This window comes from Pongo pygmaeus, chromosome 18 (genome assembly GCF_028885625.2).
Source record: "Pongo pygmaeus isolate AG05252 chromosome 18, NHGRI_mPonPyg2-v2.0_pri, whole genome shotgun sequence".
Taxonomy (NCBI): domain Eukaryota; kingdom Metazoa; phylum Chordata; class Mammalia; order Primates; family Hominidae; genus Pongo; species Pongo pygmaeus.
The window spans coordinates 14,732,790-14,747,479 of record NC_072391.2 but is presented as its reverse complement, the minus strand read 5'-3'; the positions used below and the strand labels follow the sequence as shown (position 1 = coordinate 14,747,479).

The following is a 14,690-nucleotide window of genomic DNA, read 5'->3' as shown; positions in this document are numbered from 1 at the left end:
TTCTTCGTTATTGACAAACAATGTTTCATCGTATGTATAAAGCACATTTTATTTATTCATTCATCAGTTTACCATTTGGGTGATTTCCACTCTTGGCTATTATGAATAATACGTTTATGAACATTCATGTACAAGTTTTTGTGTGGACATATGTTTTCATTTCTCTTCTATATACCTATGAGGGAAGTTGCTGAGTCATATGGTAACTCTAAGTTTTTGAGAAACTGCCAGTTTTTCAAAGCTGTGTGCTACTTTACATTCCCACCAGCAATGTGTGATGATGGTTCGAATTTCACTACATCCTTGCCAGCAGTTATTACGATCTGTCTTTTTTATTATAGCCACCCTAGTGGGTGTGAAGTGGTATCTCATCATCTCATCATGGTTTTGATTTGCTTTTCCCTGATGGCAAATGATGTTGAGCATCTTTTCAAGTGTTTATCATCTGCCATTTATTTATCTTCTTTGGAGAAACGTCTATCCAGATCCTTTGCCTATTTTTAATTGGGTTATTTGTCTTTTTATTATTGAATGGTAATCATTCTTTATAGATTCTAGGCACAAGTCTCTTATCAGATATGCAATTTGTGAAAATTTTCTCTCATTCTATGGGTTGTCTTCACTTTCTTGATGTCTTTGAAGCACAAAAGTTTTCCATTTTAAAGTCCAATTTAGCTGGGCATGGCGATACATGTTTGTAGTCCCAGCTACTCAGGAGGCTGAGGTAGGAGGATCACTTGAGCCTAGGATTTCAAGTCCAGCCTGGGCAACATAACAAGACCCCATCTCTTAAAAAAATAAAGTCCAATTTTTCTATTTTTTCTTCTGTTGCTTATGCTTTGGGTATCATATCTGAGAATCCATTGACTAATCCAAGGTCATGAAGATTTCCTCCTATGTTTTCTTCTAAAAGTTTTACAGTTTTAATGCTTGCATTTAGGTCTTTGATCCATTTTGAATTAGTTTTTGTTTATGGTGTGAGTTAAGGGTCTCACTTCATTCTTTTGAACGTAGCTACTCCGTTGTCCTACCACCATTTTTAAAACAGAATTGTGTTGGCTGCCTTGTAGAAAATCAATTGATCAGAAATGTGAAGGTTTATTTCTGGACTGTCAAGCCTAGTCAAGTGATCTATATGTCTGTCCTTATGTCAATTCCATACTATCTGATTACTATAGCTTTGTACTAAGTTTTAGTACTCAGGAAGTATGAACCCTCCAGCTTTGTTGTTTTTAAGGATTAACTGCTCTGATTCTCTTGAATTTCCATATGAATTTTAGGATTGGTTTGTTAATTTCTGCAAAAAAGTTAGCTGGTATTTTGAAAGGATGGCATTGAATCTGTAGATCAATTTGAGAAGTTTTGCTATCTTAATATTAAACTTTTCCATCTATAAACGTGGGATGTCTTTCCATTTATTTAGGTCTTCTTTAGTTTCTTTCAACAATGTCATATAGTTTTGCAATGTAAAAAACCTCATACTTCTTTGGTTAAATGTATTCCTAAGTATTTCATTCTTTTTTAAAATTTTCTTTTATTTACTTATTTATTTATTTTCATTTAGAGACAGGATCTCTCTGACACCCAGGCTGGAGTACAATGACCAGATCATAGCTCACTGCAGCCTCAAACTCCTGAGTTCAAGTGATCCTCCCACCTCAACCTCCTGAGTAACTAGGACTGCAGGCATGGCCATTACACCTGGCTAATTTTTTTAAATTTTTGGTAGAGATAGAGTCTTGCCATATTGCTCAGGTGGTCTCAAACTCCTGGGCTCAAGTGATCCTCCTTCCTCAGCCTCCCATAGTGCTGGGATTACTGGCATAAGCCATCACGCCTGGCCTTATTTTTTATTCTTTTTGATCCTCTTGTGAATGAATTTTTCTTAATTTCATTATAAATTTTCTTCTTTTCAACATATAGAAGAACTACGGCTGGTTTTTGCTTATTGATCTTGTATCCTGCAACCATACCAAACTTGTTTAGTCATTCAAATAGTTTTTGGTAGCTTCTTCATAATCTTCTATGTACAAGATTATGACAACTGTCAAACAGAGACAGTTTTATTTCTTCCTTTCCAATCTGGATACCTCTTCTTTTCTCTTGCCTACTTGTTGTGCCCAGAATTTTCCAGAACAATGTTGAATAGCAGTGGCAGTAGTAGACATCCTTTTCTTGTTTCTGATTTTAGAGGGAAAGCTTTCAGTCTTTCACGATTAAGTGTGATGTTAGCTCTGGGTTTTTCATAGACACCCTTTATCTGGTTGAGGAAGTTCCCTTCTATTCCTAGGATATTGAGTGTTTTTATTGTGAAGCATATGATTTGCTCTTCTCCCCCAACATCGTGAGTTTTATCCACATGTCACTGTGGTTTGCAGTGTCGACTTTCACGAAAGATGTTGTAGGGCAAATAAAGGAGAAGGATAAATCACATATCACCCCTCTTCTCTAATTACATCTTCTTTATCTCTCTCAAGCTACCTAGCATTTGCCCCTGCCACGACTCCCCCTGCCACCCCCACCCCAGGCAAACTCTCTCCTCTTTCATCCACTCGCTCACCAGAGGGCTTTTAGCAAAACAGAAACCCTCTTCCTTTTTCATCCATCTGGAGATAAATAAAGAAGAGTGGGAGTTCCAAAGAAGAATCCCTTCACTCTGCTTGGTGGGGAGAAGGTAGAACAGCAAATCTTCCTGAAGGAGGGTGTGTTTGAGCTTAGATTAGAAGCTGGGTAGGATGCTGCCAGGGAAGGAAGAAATAGCTTGAGCAAAGACATCTCAGGTTGTGCCCTGATGGAAGGGAATTTAGCCCCCAACAAGGTCCAGGCAGTTTAGCCTCAACAGTTCTTATAAGGATCTTCTATTCATATGATAATTACACTGAGTGGATCTCAGTAGACTTGCTATGATATGATTTATTTTCTTTTTTGAAACAGGGTCTTGCTCTGTCACCCAGGCTGGGGTGCAATGGCAGGATCGTGGCTCACTGCAGCCTCAACTTCAAGCAATCCCCCTGCCTCAGCTTCCCGAGTAGCTGGGACCACAAGCTCAGGCTATGATAATTTTTTAATTTTTTGTAGAGATGGGGATTTGCCATGTTGCCCAGGCTGGTCTTGAACTCCTGGGTTCAAGTGATCCTCCCACCTCGGCCTCCCACAGTGCTGGGATTACAGGTGCGTGCCACCATGCCTGGCTATTTTTATACAGATGAGGTCTCCGTATGTTGCCTAGGCTGGTCTCGAACTCCTGGGCTCAGGTAATGCTCCTGCCTCAGCTTCCCAAAATGCTGGGATTATAGGCATAAGCCATCATGCCTGGCCTTCATTTCTGACCTCTAGAGTTGCCTTGTCCAATATGGTAGGCATTAGCCACATGCGGCCATTCAAGTGTAAATTAAGTAAAATTAAATAGCATTAAACATTTACTTCCTATTTGCACTAGATACATCTCAATAGCCACATGTAGTTAGTGGTTACCATATTGGATAGCACAGCTATAGAACATTTCTGTTACCACAGAAAGATCTTTTGGACAGTGTATTCTAGTATTGGAGGGAAGAAAGCTGTAATGAAGATGACTGAGGGGTCTGAGCCAGACAGGTGGGCCCCAGGTATAGGGTGAAGATGGCCTGGCCTGGGGGTTAGTAGTCTGGGTGCCAGTTCTGGCTCTGCCACCCCTGTTTCTGTCACTTTTGGACAAATCACTTCCCTTTTCTGGTTTTCCCATTGTTGAGAAAATGAAATTGTTGGGCGATGTCATCCCAGGAGCCCAGGCAATGATTGACAGATTCTATGGTTGTTTAGCCAGAAAGGGATGTATTCAGCTGTTTCTTCCAGATGTAGAGAAAAGAGCCTTGGACTCAGGAAGAAAGCAGCTGGTTCTGGTGCTACCCAGCTGACCCATCATGGGCAACTCACTTCACCTCTCTGAACCCCATTTCCACATCTATGAAGGTGGGTGAGAGGGTTTTGGGAAGATGAATTGAGAGGAGTTAAAGGAAAGCACTCTGAGAAAAGAAGGGGGATAACAGGATGTGGCCAGGTCAGATCAAGTGGGAAAGTTAGCATAAACAAAGCTAAATGGGTTTATTTGCTACAGGATTTCTCAGAACCCTTAATATGCTAATGTGCACTGTGAATCCCTAAGTATTTCCTACATTAATAAGAGCACAGAATTCCTTTTAAAATAAAATTATTATTGCCAGATGTGGTGGCTCACGCCTGTAATCCCAGCACTTTGGGAGGCTGAGGCGGGCAGATCGCTTGAGGTCAGCCTGGCCAACATGGTGAAACCCCGTCTCTGCTAAAAATACAAAAATTAGCTGGGCGTGGTGCTGGGCGCCTGTAATCCCAACTAGTGGGGAGGCTGAAGCAGAAGAATCGCTTGAACCCAAAAAGTGGAGGTTGCAGTGAGCCAAGATCATGCCACTGGACTCCAGCCTAAGCAACAGAGTGAGACTCCGTCTCAGAAATAATAATAATAATTCTTGCAAGGAATGCTCACAGGCATTCATTATTGTTACAGGGAACCCACTTGGGAATTGCCCTTGGACAGGGATAGAGCACTTTCCTTGGCCACAGCTTGGACTAATGGCTGTCACCCAGCATTGCCCCTGAAAAACGTCTGGTCTTAGGAAGAATTGGAAAGATCTGGGTTAGATGACATCATGGAGATGGCTTAGAGTGCAGGCAGCCTCCAGAGGAAAGTGGGAGGGAAAAGTGAAAATCTGGAGAAGGTGAGGGTGGCAGTGAGAACTTACTGTTTACTGAACGCAGGTGCAAACTATAGGGCAGGCAACGACCTTGACGTTTTCTTTTTCTTTTTTTTTCTTTTCTTTTTTTTTTTTTTTTTTTTGAGACAGAGTCTGGCTCTGTCACCCAGGCTGGAGTGCAGTGGTGCAATCTCAGCTCACTGCAACCTCTGCCTCCCGGGTTCAAGCAATTCTCCTGCCTCAGCCTCCTGAGTAGCTGCGACTACAGGCGCATGCCACCACGCCTGGCTAATTTTTTGTATTTTTAGTAGAGATGGGGTTTCACCGTGTTAGCCAGGATGGTCTCGATCTCCTGACCTCGTGATCTGCCCACCTTGGCCTCCCAAAGTGCTGGGATAACAGGCGTGAGCCACCGCGCCAGGCTGACCTTGACATTTTCATAGGCATCATCTCCCATCCTCAGGACAACTCTGAGAAGCAGATGGTGTCATACTCATTTCCCAGATGAGAAAACTGAAGCTCAAGGGGTTAGGCAATGTAAGAACGTTTAACATGCAGTAAATGGTAGAGCTGGGATTTGAACTCAGGGCTGCCTGAGTCCAAAGCCCATACTCTAACCCCTCTGCCTCAGGGAGCCTAAAATGTCATGACCCTGGAGCTTTCGGCCTGTAGGGGATGAGAAGGCAAACCGCCTGTGGTTTGTAAATCTAGTATTATCATCTGACTTTTTCCTGGTATCTTAGTGAGGTCTTTTCAATGGAATAAGCTTAATACGTTATCCTCCCCCAGTCTTCCCAGTTTCCCATCAAATAAAGATGATTCAAGAGGCCCCAAATGCAGAGCTAAAATCAGCCTTTCATCCTTGCCACCTCCCACCTCTCACTCCTCTGGGAATCGCTAGGATTTAGGAGGCCAGTATTGAACTTGAGATTTCAAGAACTGTTTTTGAGTGGCTTACACCTATGCCCTGAGCGCCCTGAGTGAAGGCAGAGGTGCTGGTTAGCAAGGTGGGAGGTAGAGATACCGAGCTCGCAGGCAGGGATGAGGGCACAGCATGGAGCAGTGACTTCTGAGAGTGTTGTGTGTCTTCATGGATTGTGCAATCTCTATCCGGAAATTGATCAATTGCAATCAAAAGCAATGGCACCAATTTATAATCTTTTAGAATCTAACTTCTTAAGGGTATTGAATCTTTACCTCTAAGGCAGTCAGGTCCAGATGGCAAAGGGAAACCCTCTTGTCACCAGCCCTTGGGCATTTAAAAACAGCATGGTAGGTTGCGGCCTTGCAAGGAAAGAAGAGGGGAAAACGTTGTAAATACTGTGTACCCTGACGGTTTTGGCTGCACTTGAAAACCGGCATCTTCATTTGCAGTTAATTAGATTAACTCAGCTGCGATTACGAATGGAATCCCTTGCTCCAGCAACAGCGAACGTTTGTTGAACATGTGTTGTAATCTTGCCTTTAAATACAACCACATGTATGACATATTTTGTTTTCTCTTGGCCATTGGACTGGAAAACTATTAATACAACATCTGCTTTGCTTTCTGATTGAATCGGGCAAAGAGCAGGTCTCTGTAGTGTCCTTCAGATTATGCCTGGGATATCAAGTTACAGCTGCTAACCACTTTCCCACTGCTTAAGAATCCAACCCTGAACATGACTTTTCTATTGGAAACGCCAGTCTCACTCACTGGAGGACCAAATTACCTCCTGATCTTGCCTCCAGCATGTGAAGTCCACCCTCGCACCTCCCACACCTCAACAACTCACTATTGTAGCCCTTGTTAGTTTTTTAAACAGTACTCAACCCCATTTGAAATTATTTTATTTTTCGCTTAGTTGTTTGTCTGTCTCCACCGTGAAAATATTCCCTCCAGAAGGACAGGACCCATGTCTATTCCCCATGCCTTCCCCTCCTCTCCCCTAGGGCCAAGAACACTTAGCAGGCAACTGAATAAATATTTGTTAAATAAATCACGGTGTTTCCCAATTGCGTGGAGAATGAAGTAACAGTGAAGACTTTGGTGAGAAAGTGACAGTCTTCTTGCAATCATTTCTGTCCTGATAATATGAAGAGTCTCAGTGCCGGGCAAGGTGGCTCACACCTGTAATCCCAGCACTTCGGGGAGGCTGGGATGGGAGGATCACTTGAGGCCAGGAGTTTGAAACCAATCCAGGCAACATAGTGAGACCTTGTCTCTACAAATTAAAAATAATAATAATAATAATAATTAGCTGGGCATGGTGGCACATGCCTACAGTCCCAGCTATTTGGCAGGCTGAGGCAGGAGAATTGCTTGAACCCGGGAGGCAGAGGCTACAGTGAGCCGTGATTGCACCACTGCGCTCCAACATGGGCAACATGGTGAGACTCTTGTCTCAAAAAGAAAAAAATAAAAAGCCAGGCGCAGTGGCTCACGCCTATAATCTCAGCACTTTGGGAGGCCAAGGCGGGTGGATCACCTGAGGTCAGGAGTTCGAGACCAGCCTGGCCAACATGGTGAAACCCCATCTCTACTAAAAATGCAAAAAAAAAAGAAAAAAGAAAATTAGCCGGGCATGGTGGTGGGCGCCTGTAATCCCAGCTACTCAGGAGGCTGAGGCAGGGAGAATTGCTTGAACCCAGAAGGCAGAGGTTGCAGTGAGCTGAGATCATGCCACTGCATTCCAGCCTGGGGGACAGGGCAAGACTCCATCTCAAAAAAATAAAAAATAAAAAACTCTCAGTTCGGTGTCTAACATCTCTTTTCCTTGCTATTCTCATCCCCCAACACCTCCACACTCCCCACACCCTGCCTCTTTTTTTGTTTAAATAGAAAGTACATCTCGGGGCTCAGAGTGAAGGACAGTTATCGAGACTAGCTAGGATTTCCTACTATTGTTTGGGGTTCTGAGTGTTTAATCCCTTTCAAATAACATTTGCGGCTCTACATGTCTGGTAGTAATATAAAGTTTCCCTTGGAAAGAAATTTAAGTGTAAGTGTAAGTAAAGTGTATTGCTTTAAAGGAAAACAGTCACAATGCAAGTGAAATGAAACAAAAGGCGTGGGGGTGTCTCTGCATGGCTGAAGTTTGGAAATGAATGCACACAGGCATGAACATTCGTCCGTGGGACTATCCGCTTAGAGTTGTTTGACCAGTGTCTTGTGAAAGGCAATTCAGCAAAGAGAACTTTATTTTCCTCTCTTCCCCAAATAATTCAGGCCTGTGCTGTTAAGTCCTACCTCCTCATCTCTTCCCCTTCCTCCTCTCCCTGCATCCACCTTTAGGAGTTATCATTACTCAGAAACAGACCAAGAAATATAGGGGACCTGGGACTACATGACACCGGATGTGGAAAGCCCCTCAACACACTGGCAGGAAATATCTGCAGCCGTATTCCTAGCCTAATCCTGAAATTGCAGACAAATTTTGCACTTTTCTGGAAGGAAGTCTCGCTATCATTCATCAAGTTCTGAAAGGGCCCCAAGAAGAGTTAGAAACTACTGGGCTGGAGGTGGCACCAGGAATGGATCGTTGCCCTGAAGTTCTGACCCTTGGTTTTCTGCCGCACACAGCTGATCGGTTAATAATGCAGCAAGTTAATAATTAAAATGAGATTGTGTGATCCTTAAAGATGCAGGCTCACTCCCTCCCGTCTTCACTTGAAGAAGGCTGTTGCCACCAAAATCAGTGGGCTCTCCCAGAAGGTTCTGTACTTACCTGTGTTTACAGGTAAACACAGAGAACAGTCTGCTTTTCTCTCCGGGTCTCCTCCACACTTGGAGCTTATGCATCCAGAGACTACAGCTGGCTGGTTCATCTTTTGCCTTCACAATCCTTCATGTTTAATTGTGTCTACTTCTGCCTCTACCCTATCTAACTTCTCCAAAATATTTCTTGTCAGTACCCCAGGATCAAGATGGGTGGACCCACTGCTCTGTTTGTAAGCTGGGAGACAGGAAGTTTGGCTTGGCTGTGTGACTGTAAGCAAGTTACTTCACTTCTCTGACTCATAGGAATGCTGTTAAATTTAGATCAAATGAAGGAACAGATGTGGGAGCTCTGCAGAAAGTTAGAAGAGTCATCTCGGATGTGAAAGCTCTATTTAGAGAGCAGCAATCAAGTCACCATCTGACCAATAACTCCTAGAAGACCCTGGAATACGGCTCCTCCCAGTTAGAAAAAAAAAAAAATGACATGGAACTTGCAACTTTTGCAGTGGTTTTAAACATGATTTTTTTAGGTGGGTCCCACTCAATTCTCCAAGGCATAGTAGATAACCCTCCATCAGGAACTATCTATGATGGATATTTGTGGTCCTTTCATACCTCCCTTAAAGGACTCTGACCTAGGCTGGGCGCGGTGGCTCATGCCTGTAATCCCAGCGCTTTGGGAGGCCAAAGCGGGTGGATCACCTGAGGTCGGGAGTTCGAGACCAGCCTGAGCAATATGGAGAAACCCTGTCTCTACTAAAAATACAAAAATTAGCCAGGAGTGGCGGCGCATGCCTGTAATCCCAGGTACTCGGGAGGCTGAGGCAGGAGAATCACTTGAACCCAGGAGGCAGAGGTTGCGGTGAGCCGAGATCGCACCACTGCACTCCAGCCTGGGTAACAAGGGCGAAACTCTGCCTCAAAAAAAAAAAAAAAAAAGACCCTGACCTATTCCCAGGCCATATGGTGGTTGTGATGGTATTGATTGGCTCCAGATGTGAACATGTGATTCAGAATTGGCCAATTAGATCATTATATTCCCTTGATCATAAGCAATTGGTTTAACTCTGAGTATGTCATTTAGTTTAGGCCAATGAGACGCAAGAAGACTTTTACCAGCATTTCTGAGATGTAATCATATTCCTTTCAAATAGAGTCTAGCTTGATATTGGGCCAAAGCTGCTGCAGTCTTTTTTTTTTTTTTTTTTGAGGCAGAGTGTCGCTGTGTCGCCCAGGCTGGGGTGCAGTGGCGCGATCTCGGCTCACTACAAGCTCCGCCTCCTGGGTTCACGCCATTCTCCTGCCTCAACCTCCCAAGTAGCTGGGACTACGGGCGCCCGCCACCACACCTGGCTAATTTTTTGTATTTTTAGTAGAGACAGGGTTTCACCGTGTTAGCCAGGATGGTCTCGATCTCCTGACCTTGTGATCCGCCTGCCTCGCCCTCCCAAAATGCTGGGATTACAGGCGTCAGCCACCGCGCCTAGCCTGCTGCAGTCTTCTTAACAGCAGAAAGAGAGAATTGGAGAATGGCCTGCAGCAAAAACTGGAACAAGAGATGAATGGAAACAGAGTTGTGACTCTATTACTTGAGCTCTGGAATCCAGTTGTGCCTGAATTATTGAGCTTTTTGATTATATGAAATGTAAATTGTGTTTGTTCGTGTGAAACCTCTATGGTATGAGTTTTGTGTCCCTTGCAACCATAAGAGAACTGACTACAGTATGTGTATATATGTATATATATTTGTGTGTGTGTGTGTGTGTGTGTATATATATATATATAATTTTTTTTTTTTTTTTTGAGACAGGGTCTTTCTCCCAGGCTAGAGTGCACTGTGTGATCACAGCTCACAGCAACCTCCTCAAACTCCTGGGTTCAAGTGATCCTCCTGTCTCAGCCTCTAAGTAACTAGGACAATAGACATGTGCTACCATGTCTGGCTAATTTTTTAAAAACTTTTTTGTAGAAATGGGTTCTTGCTCTGTTGCCCAGATTGGTCTTGAACTCCAGGCCCCAAGCTATCTTCCTGCCTCGACCTCCCAAAGTGCTGGGATTACAGGCATGAGTCACTGCACTTGGCTTCCCTTTGAGAACTTTATGAAAGCTTCCTTTCCAAGAAAAACACACTCTTGTATCCACATAAAAACATATATGGAATTTCAGGATTCCATGTGCCTCCTGAAATCCACCCTCAGTCCCTAGGATAATAACCCCTTTTCCTGAGTGTGGAATCCAGAGGGCTTTTCTGGAAGAATCCAAGCTCTGGAACTGCACTGCTTGTTGTAAATCCTGGCTCCACCGCTTATAGCTACATGAACTTGGGCCTCTCTGAGCCTCAGTTTCCCCAATTAGAAAAAGGGAATAATAATATCTAACTTTATAGGGTTGCAGTGAAGCCTACATGAGTTCATTTAGGCAAGGCATTTAGAACAGTATTTGGCATATATTAAGTACACAGTGTTCATCACCAACCTCTTTATGATTTTAGTTTTGTTTATTTTCACTGAGCTCATTAATTCTAGATCCAACACGGTTCTGTATCTGGCTCACAGACATATCTTCTGGGCTACGTATTATTCTTAAAGTAAATAAATAAATGCATGTGTAGAAATTAGGAATTCACATGAAAATCAGGCTGTATGGCTTCTCTTGGGACATCAGGTCTGATAAAACCAGGCCCATTTGCACCTGGCATCATGAGCTGGAGCTGGATAATTCTCCAGTTCACCACAGTCCCCACCAGTCCCCAGCACTAACACGGAGAATCCATAGTCCAGGATCATTGTGTTTTCAAAGTCTTCATATCCCTTAAGGCCAAGAAATCGTTCTTGTACCCGTGAAAATTAAAGCTAGACCAAAGAAGCCATGTATATTTTTTTTAAGGAAGCATACATTTATTTAAGTAAAAACTCTGCCCATCAGTTTAACATTGCAAACACCTTCATTTACTTGCTTTATTACCTGGCCCCTGTGGGTATTTGAGTTTTTGATCCTGGCTCTGCACAGTTACTAATCATTGGCTCTTCCTTCCTTCTTCTCTCTTAACCTGTTGACTCAAAGGCATGAAAAGCCCCAAGTGGCGGGGTGGCAGTCTTGACTTCCAGCTCAGTGAAATCATTGTTTTGTCTTCTGATGGCAGCATTCTTCCTTCTGGAACTAAGACCTCTAGGCCAGCAAAGCATAAAGTCTCAAGAACAGGAAGCAAACATTTTGCTAGTGGGTCGCTAGGGGTGATGGTGAGTGGTGCCACTCCCATTTCCACCCCATTGATTCCTGGATCTGTGAATCCTGGCTAGGGGAGAAATAGCACCATAAATTAGATACTAATTCAGAGCATATTCAGCCTTCTGGAGAAACTTGCCCCAGCCCTGCAAGGTATTACTACTTAGCTGGTGCTGTAATTGAGTCTTCAAAGGGCCATTACAATATTCTATGAAGCCAGCTGCTTCAGCATCATGAAGAACATGGTAAGACCAGTGAATACCATAAGCATGGGCCCATTCCTGCACTTCTTTTGCTCTGAAGCCAAGTCAGGTTGACACATAAAATTAACCATCACAATCTCTATCAAGTTTTTTTTCATATACAAAATTTTTGCAATAATTTTCTACAGATTAACTTCTGGCTCTGTACATCTCAAACCTTGTTTGTCCTCCATGACCCACATACTTGGGAATATTCAAGCTGCAGTGCAAGCTTCACATCCTATTTCCAGGTGAGTTGGCCCAGTGAGTAGTAAGCATATTTCTGGAAACCATTTCTATATTAAGCCAGCTAGCAATTACTTAACTGTATAAGGAAGTGACTGTGAACAGCATTAATCGATCCCACTGAACCCAAACCAAATGTTTGGGTTCAAATTCCCTCAACTATTATAGATCCAAAAAAAGGCTTAGACAAATTCCAATGCTGCCCAACACAGAGGGAGTAAGATGGGAGAAATAGAAGGGAAGTGAGGTGGAAGGAAACATCAGTCTTAATTGATTGCGGTTGAACTATCCTATTCTTGCAAATGTTACAGAAACATTGATCACGTGAGACCCTTATTAGGGTGCTACCAGGGCCTTGACAGTACCTAAGCATGTGATAAACCCTTCAGCTTAAGCTTTGTGAGCTTTAAAGTATATTCACCCTGTCTATGCAATCCTCATTCTGGCCAAACTGGATTGACGCCCACTGACTGGGTACCCCCTCCACTGTCCCATGACCTTGCCTTCGCTTGTGTTAGCTTCCCCTCCCCTGGAACAAATCCCATCTGGGTCAAACACTCTGCCTCCCATGCGAGCATCCTTGACCTTTTCAATGAATCCTCTTCCATCCTGCTCTACACCCTAACAGAATTTCATCCTTTATTTTTTTTTAATTGCATTTGTCAAACATTACCTTGTCGTGTAGTCTTTCATTTGCTTAGCAAATATTTGCTAACTGTCCCTGGTGTTTCACCCGTTGTTGTGGCTCTAGAGATGCTTCAGTAAACAAGCCAGGTCTCAGTATTCTTGAAGCTTATAGCCAAATTTGGGACAGGAATTATAAATACCTGAAAATTCAAAGACCATCGCAGAGAGTAACAGGGTCATGGAGAAGGACATCACTTTAGCCAGGTGGTCATGGAAGGCCTTTCTGATGAGCTGACCCTGCATGATGAGAAGGAGCCACCCCCAAGAAGAGCTGAGAGAAAGGCATTCTTGGCACAAGGAACATCAGCTGTAAAGGCAGTAAGGCTCTTGGCTGCAAGATCATGGCAGCTCCAGATGAAATTATAATGAAGACCATGCTCCTTCCTGTTGCCAATGAGCCCTTAACTCTTATATGCTACTCAAGGCCTTGCCTCTTCTGTCTCCTACCTGGAGCTTCCCTTTCAGGGCAGGATTCTCCTCTGTTTGGAACTTCTGGACTCTGCACCAAAACATGGCTCTTCTGTATTTCAGGGTGGGAAACTCCTCTGGTTGCATGGTAATTACTGATAGGCTGCTAATGCGTTACCTCATCTCAGACAGTGTCTGAACTTAGCAACAAGACTTTTTGTAGGAAGACACCTTAATTTCAAGGTGTGCCTCTGACAGCAGGAATATCAACCCATGTGGTATGTCAGTGGAGGAGATATTTTTAGACCAAGCCCTGCTATTCACTTGTAGTGTGGTGGCACTAACACTAGCTTAAGATGACACCCGTTTGTTATGTCACAGTTCTGGAGGTCAGAAGCCCATGGATAGCATGTGGCTCAGCTGTGTCTTCTGTTAGAGTCTCACAAGGATAAAATCAATCTGTTGGCAGGACCAGCTCTGGGGGGTGAATTAAGTTGTCGGCTGAATTCAGTTCTTTGTGGTTGTAGGACTGAGGTGCCTCTTTCCTGCTGGGGGCTGGTCTTTGTTCGCAGAGGCAGCCTGCATTCTTTCTCATGCTTCCCATGTGGCTCGCTTCTACAGCAGCAGGACAAATCCCTCTCATGCTTTGAATCTCTATGACTTCTTATTTTGAAAAAATATATTTATGTAAGTTTTTGGGGAACAGGTAGTGTTTGGTTACATGAGTAAGTTCTTTAGTGGTGATTTGTGAGATTTTGGTGCACCCATCAACCAAGCAGTGTACACTGCACCCAATTTGTAGTGTTTTATCCTTCATCCCCTTCCCACCCTTTCCCTCTGAGTCCCCAGAGTCCATTGTATCATTCTCATGCTTTTGCATCCTCATAGCTTAGCTCCCACTTATGAGTGAGAACATACAATGTTTGGTTTTCCATTCCTGAGTTACTTTACTTAGAATAATAGTCTCCAATCCCATCCAGGTTGCTGCAAATGCCATTAATTCATTCCTTTTTATAGCTGAGTAGTATTCCATTGTATTTACCACAGTTTCTTTATCCATTCATGGATTGATGGGTATTTGGGCTGGTTCCATATTTTTGCAGTTGCGAATTGTGCTGCTATAAACATGAGTGTGCAGGTATCTTTTTCGTACAATGACTTATTTCCCTCGGGGTAGATACCCAGTAGTGGGATTGCTGGATCAAATGGTAGATTCCTTAGAGAACTAAAAGTAGAACTCTCTGACCTCTTCTGCCACATCTCTCTGACTCCAGCCAGAGAAAGTTCTCTGCTTTTAAGGGCTCCTAGAATTATATTGGACCCACCAAAAAAAAAAAAAAAATCCAGGATAATCTCCCTATTTTAAAGGCTATAATTTTAATCAGACCTGCAAAATCTCTTTTGCCATGTAACATCACTTACAGTTTCCACAGGCTAGTAGAGTCTACGTGTGTTTGGAGAGCCAGTCTGCCT

The 14,690-nt window shown here is 43.4% G+C and overlaps 1 long non-coding RNA gene across 1 annotated transcript; it reads right to left on the bottom strand.

Moving 5' to 3' along the window:
* Positions 1 to 11,350: 11,350 nt before the first annotated feature.
* Positions 11,351 to 13,540, bottom strand: LOC129016242 (uncharacterized). Its single transcript, XR_008494746.2, has 3 exons — positions 13,396 to 13,540; positions 12,796 to 12,949; positions 11,351 to 11,931 (listed from the first exon to the last, which is right to left on the bottom strand). It is a non-coding gene; the product is annotated as an uncharacterized LOC129016242 (long non-coding RNA).
* Positions 13,541 to 14,690: the final 1,150 nt, after the last annotated feature.